Source organism: Peromyscus leucopus, chromosome 2 (assembly GCF_004664715.2).
Source record: "Peromyscus leucopus breed LL Stock chromosome 2, UCI_PerLeu_2.1, whole genome shotgun sequence".
Taxonomy (NCBI): Eukaryota; Metazoa; Chordata; class Mammalia; order Rodentia; family Cricetidae; genus Peromyscus; species Peromyscus leucopus.
In genome coordinates this window covers 109085460-109091731 of record NC_051064.1, presented here as the reverse complement: position 1 = coordinate 109091731, position 6272 = coordinate 109085460, and positions in this window count along the sequence as shown.

The following is a 6272-nucleotide window of genomic DNA, read 5'->3' as shown; positions in this document are numbered from 1 at the left end:
GAGGCAGAGCCAGGAGGATCTTTGTGAGTTAGAGGCCAGCCTTGGGCTACAGAGTGAGATCCAGGACAGCCAGAGCTGTTACACAGAGAAACCCTGTCTAGGAAAACAAAACAAATAAAAAGATAATGACTTGGTGGAAAGACAGATATCTAGATTAATGAAAGATAGTAGAGCCCACAGAAAGATCAGAGCATATAGATAGGGTCAGCTGCTTTTTTCCTAAGGTCCCACCTAGTCCAGTAGTTAAAGGATGGTGTTCACAGTGACCAGAGTGGGGGGATAGAGGAGTGGGAGGAGGGGTCCACATTGAAAGTGTCTGAGCATCAACTCACCTCTTACCTCTGTGTGGACGTCAGGACTGTGTGTTAAAAACTAAAAGTATAAAATCAGGACAAAACCATGAACCACAAAAGAAAATAGTCAACACATTTGCTTTATTAAATTTGAAAGCTTTTGCTCTTTAAAATATTAAGACAATTAATGACATGTTTACCTAATCAAGACTGGCTATGAGAGATCTCAAACAATCTTTAGCAATTAATAACAAGACAAACTTCCCAATAAAAAAAGCAGGAGGAATTTTTGCACAGTCATCACAGAAAAGATACAGCATTAGTCAGCAAGCGCACGGCATCACTAGGTTGGTAGGAAGTCAGGAATTAAAGTTACCACGTGACTTCATGCTTTAAAAACATCATTTGTCAAGATTTGTTTTCTATTGAGGAAAAAAAAAAGTCAAAAGATTTAAACGAAGTCAGGCTGCTACTTAATTTCAAAAGAATTTTAATCACATGTACAAGATACTTCTAGGGAAATAAACTACCTGAAGTCGCGGCTGTCAGCACTCCTATAGTATCCTCCCCATGGAGGTGGCGTCCCCTTCCCTTCCCTCATACTTCATCTAGACCTATGCATGTGCGCCTGCGCGGTCGGATTGCTTCATATCCCAGAGTGTTGCTTGATGCTGTGCATGTGCGCTCATTTGTAATACCTTTGGAATTATGAACTGGAACGACAACAAAGAAACCAAAGTCAGCTCCCAGCACTACTGGAAGGCAGGTTCTTGCTAAGCACGACTGATACTGTCTGTGCCGCTCCCCTACCTGTTACTTCTGCCCTTCCCATCTTGGTGTGGTCTCTGATGTTGGGTTCTTAGCGGCCAGTCGACCTCTGAAGGATACATGGTAGGCAGAGGGAGGGAGTTCGAGCCTCCCTCCTGGGCGGAATAGCTTGCTTCAGAGCAAGGCTGTGGTTACAGGTTGCACTCTGTATGTATATGAATGCACGCATGTCTGTATGTGTATATGTGTGTGTGTGGGGGGGGGCATGGTGCACAACTCAACGGAGAGGCCTGTGTGTTTTATTTCACATGTGCTCATGACATGTGGGCTCTTTAATCTATAAGCCCATTGCAAGGATCCTTCTTCCCCAGGTCCAGGAGTGGCTCTGAGCAGGAAGACCATCATGGCCTCTTTTGCAGGAGACGTCTGGACTCGGTCGAGCCAACAGTGGGAGAAACACAGTGGAGCTCAGAGCTCCTTTCACAGGCGGTGTTTAGGCACCGGGGAAGCTTCCTTTACGGGCAGAGAAGGTGGCCTGGACATAGCTCTGAGCTCCTATCTAGTTTGAAGCAGAGACATTATATTTAGAAATTTAAATCCATGTTATCTATTGTACCGCGCATAGCTTTGCTGGGGGATTACTTTGCGTATGGAGTGGAAAGAGGACTTGATGTAGTTGCCGCCGACCACTTGGGGCTTCATTATCACTGGGAACACTGTGGTCTGGGAAGGACAGAGAGCCACCCTGAGCTGCGGCCTAGATAAGTGAGCCTGGAGGCCTTGTCGGAATCCAGTGCTCAGGCTCCCAGGGCATGGCACTCTTCTTGCTCTGTGGAGGCAGACGGCAGCACCACAAACAGGCTCTTACGGTGTTGATCCAAGAACAGAGTTCAGTGGTCCAGCCAGCCTCCTCCCTGACTTTTGGCTGACCAGACGTTTTCCCTTCCTTATTGATCACTTGGTAGGGAAATAGCCAGCACCAAGTGAGCGCTCTCCGGTCCTTCATGTATGCTATGTCTTCCCTGGCATCTTCAGTCTGTAGTCACTCAAAAACGTGCCGTCTTGGTTTGCTTTGTAGTGCTGTGATAAATGCCATGGCCAAAGGCAGCCTGGGGAGAAAAGGGTTGTTTTACCTTACAGCTTTCATCATGGAGAAAAGTTAGGGCAGTAACTCAAGGTAGGAACCTGGAGGCAGGGACCAAAGCAGAAGCCATGGACTAACACTGCTAACAGACTGACTTCTCATGACTCATTCAGCCTGCTTTCTTATACCACCCAGGACCACCTGCCCGGGGTGGCACCACCCACAATGAGCTGGGCCCTCCCACATCCATCATTAATAAAGAAAATGCACTACAGACCTGCCCACAGGCCTCTGATGGAGGTATCTTCTCAGCTGAGGTTTCCTCTTCCCAGATGGCTTTAGACTGTGTCGAGTTGACAAAAACCTAATCAGGATATTTGCATTTCTTCCTACCATGGACCACTCACCTCAGCATGGTATCTTAGCAACAAGGCCTATGTGTCAGTCTCTACTGTCGTTCCTTCTCATGGTCTCTTAAAGAACTATGTGTGCATTTGTATGCATCTTTCCTTATTGATCTGTCCTGTTTCATTTCCTTCCCCTCCCCTCCCCCATACCTCCTTCTTTGGTATCATGCTCTCTCTATTTCTACCTTTCCTTACCCCTTATTGAGTTTACTCTCTCTTTCTCTGTTCTCTTCCCTTTCGGTCTTGCTTTTGTTTCTTCTCTGTGTCTCTTGCTGGGTTCTATATTGCTGTGTCTGTCTTCCCAGCTTTCCTGCCCTCTTCTAGAGTGTGCATTTGTGTGCAAACTCTCTCTTTGTGTGTGTGTGTGTGTGTGTGTGTGTGTGTGTGTGTGTGTGTGTGTGTGTTGCAAAGGCCTTCTGAGTTTCTTTTTACCGATGCTTGGGATGATCAAGGACAAGCAGCATGATGGAAATGTGGCCAGGGAGTTATGTCGGGGTGAGAATCTGAGTACTTGAGTATGCTGTTGAGAACCTGGCTGTTTTCCTGTTGGCCACATGAGTCATGGAAGCGTCTCAAGGGAGCGTATGAGTGTGAGAGTGTGGCAGTCAGTAGAAGCAGGTGCTCAGGAGACAGGAGACAGGGGAGGCGCTGTGGTGGTGCTCTAGGCAAGGGAGGAAGGTGAGTGAGGAAGTGTTCCTCCAGTTATAGCAGTTCTTTCTTTAATGCAATGGTTCTTAACCTTCTTGATGCTGCAGCCTTTAACACAGCTCTCATCTTGTGGTGACCCTCCCCTAACCATAAAATTATTTTCATTGCTATTTCATAACTAATTTGGCTATTGTTAGGAATCATAATGTAAATATTTTTTGGAGCTGGAGGGTTTGCCAAAAGGGTCGCGACCCACAGTTTGAGAACCACTACCTTAAGGCCTGACTACATATGCTCTGTGCTTATGAGAGGCTTCCTGCTCACTGAGCGACATGGAGCAAGCTGTCTTCTGCAGTAGACCTTCAGGAGGCTCTGGGGAGAGAAGTGATGAGGTATGGCTCAGTGGGAACCCTGAAGGAATTTGGAATTGGGAGGGGGACATCGATACATTGATAGAATCTCTACATATTCCCATGTCGTGTGTGTGTGTGTGTGTGTGTGTGTGTGTGTGTGTGTGTACAGCGGAAGTCACAAAGGGAGGGGACACCAAGAGGAGGCACCTAGTCACGTGAGTGGGTTTCCTGGAGGAGGCGAAGCCTGAGTTGAATTTGACATGTAGAGTCACACAGAGATGTAGTTTTCAGAGCATGACCTCCTGATCAACAACATCAGCAACACAAGGAAATTCCAAGAAACACAAATTCTTGGGGTCCCACCCAGATCTGCTCAAGCTGTGGGTATGGGGGCCAGCAATCTAATTTTAACAAGTCTTTTTATGTTTCCTTAAGTTTGAGTAGCACTGACCTAGAGGGAGTGAGGCGTTGCTGAAGGATGCAGGAACAATGGGAAGGATGGGGAGGAAGATGGCCAGGTGGGAGCCTTAATGCCTGACTGGTATGTAGGCTCACAGTATCGGTGGGCCATAAGAGTGGCCTAGACGTCTGACTGGGACAGAGACTGGAGAGCCCTGGAGACTGTGAAAGCATGTGATGTTATTCTGGAGGGATTTGAAGCCACTGAAAGTTTTTATAGAAGTTGCATGCTCTGACTTCTCATTACGGTGTTCACTGGGCAATCACTAGCTATTCACTGCACCCACCCTAGAAAGATCTGTGATCACCCCCTCATCCATGGTTGGCTCAGGGGCGGCAACCAGTGTTCTCTTGTGCCCACTTGGACTTATGGGTAGCTGCTGCCTGAGGGCCATTGGGTTGGAATCTGAGATTTGTGACTAATTAATCAAATTTGCCCTGGACATGGGAGGCAGAGTGGGGGTAGTGGCTCATGTGCTACATATTATATTTGAATGATTCCTGCCAGATAATTAAAACAAAATGAAATACAAACACAAATACAAACAAAACCACATGTTCTCCAGGGCCCATTTGAGCCTCGTCAGTACTGGCTAGAGTCAATTCTGCGTGACGTGGCTGAGAGTCATCTCAGGGAACTGAAGACTTTTTGCCTTGACTTCCCTACCATACAAAACCTTCTTCACACTTGACATAGTGGCAGACATTCTACCCTTAAGTTATCCTTGGAGGAGGAGGGCAGGGCAGCTGAAGTCCCTATGGAACCAAGGTGCTACCAGAGAAAAGGGTTCAGCTCATGCTTGGCACATCGTTCAGCCAACAGCATCCATCAGTCACCTGCCAATCCCGGGGCCCGGCCCTTAGGGGGATGCACAGACAGTTCAATAGAGGTTGGAATAGTAAGAAGCCCTTTCGATCTGAGCAGGCTGCATGGCACAAGAGACTGAATGGGTACCAGCTGGAAAGTTTGGCATGCTGCCCAAAGCAGCCCTCTTCTGGTGCACAATGGGATGGATGACCTGCATTCATCTTTAAAATGTATGCAGTTTTGAAATTCTACTTCATAATGTGCAACATCTGGGTTGTTTGAATGTAGATAGTCTTGACGTCGACTAGTATTTAACTGAGTTACCATTGAGAGACAACGACACCCCAGGTGGATGCTCTAGTGCTTACCTTACAACTTCGTGCCGGCACCTTCAAGCTGTGACTGTGGACTTGAGGGTTCGTGTCTCAGGCAGGGAGTGAGGACAACCAGCTGTTAGGTCTGCTTTGGATTGGGAGTCCCTTACCTCCTAGCGGTGTTATGCTGGGTAAATTACTTTCCCTTTCTGAATTTGCTTTCCTCACCTGTGAATATGAGAAGATGGAGATGGGCATATATGTAACATCTGCAAGCACAGAGCGCAGCACTTAGGACATTTTAGGTCCTCAATAGATTGAGTTACATCCCATGAATGACTCATCACTGTCACCAAGTGTATCGTGACACAGTGTTGGGTGGTGAAGGAGTGATAAAGGATGAATTGGGATTTTTGATAACTTCTGCCATTTCCCCTCACTGTGAACTTCTGGAACCATTCTGTGAGAGCATAAGCAAAAGAGGGGGCCTGGACAGCTCCGTGGAGAAGGTAGGGAGCTGGACTTTGCAGGAAGAGTTGGGTTTTAATGGCCTTGTGACTGGGCCATAAGGAGTGAAAATAGAACTTGAGGCTAGACAGGCTCTGAGCCTGGCGAACCTAGCCTCCTTTATTCTGTTGGCCATAGGGAGCCACTGAGGAATTCTGGGTAATGGCCATAGAGCAGCAGAATGAGGTCATAAGATTGGAAACCTCTAGAGAACAGGCATTCTGCATCCTGGTGCATCCTGCTCTATTCCCAGACCACAAAGAGGATCTGGACAGGGCAGGGTAACTGATATTCAAATGACAATCAAATCCTTAATGGCAGGCATCTGGGATGGACTGGAGAGGTCACCCCTGGAGGCAAGAGGCTGTGGCATTCCTATAGGACCAGACTATGGATGATGGTCCTCGGGAATTGCCAGTGGGAACAGAGTGCGGAATGGCTGTTTGGGGCCTGGGGACATCCCCTTCTCACTGAGCACTGGCTAGCCTCTGCCTGTAGGGAAAGCTTCAGGACAGCATAATTCATCCTGACACCAGGGCCCAATGTTCCTGCAGTGCCCCGAGCCTCTGCTTCCCCAGTCAGCTCAGAACATAGCACAGGCTGAGCTCTGGAAACAGTCACTTGCATCGGA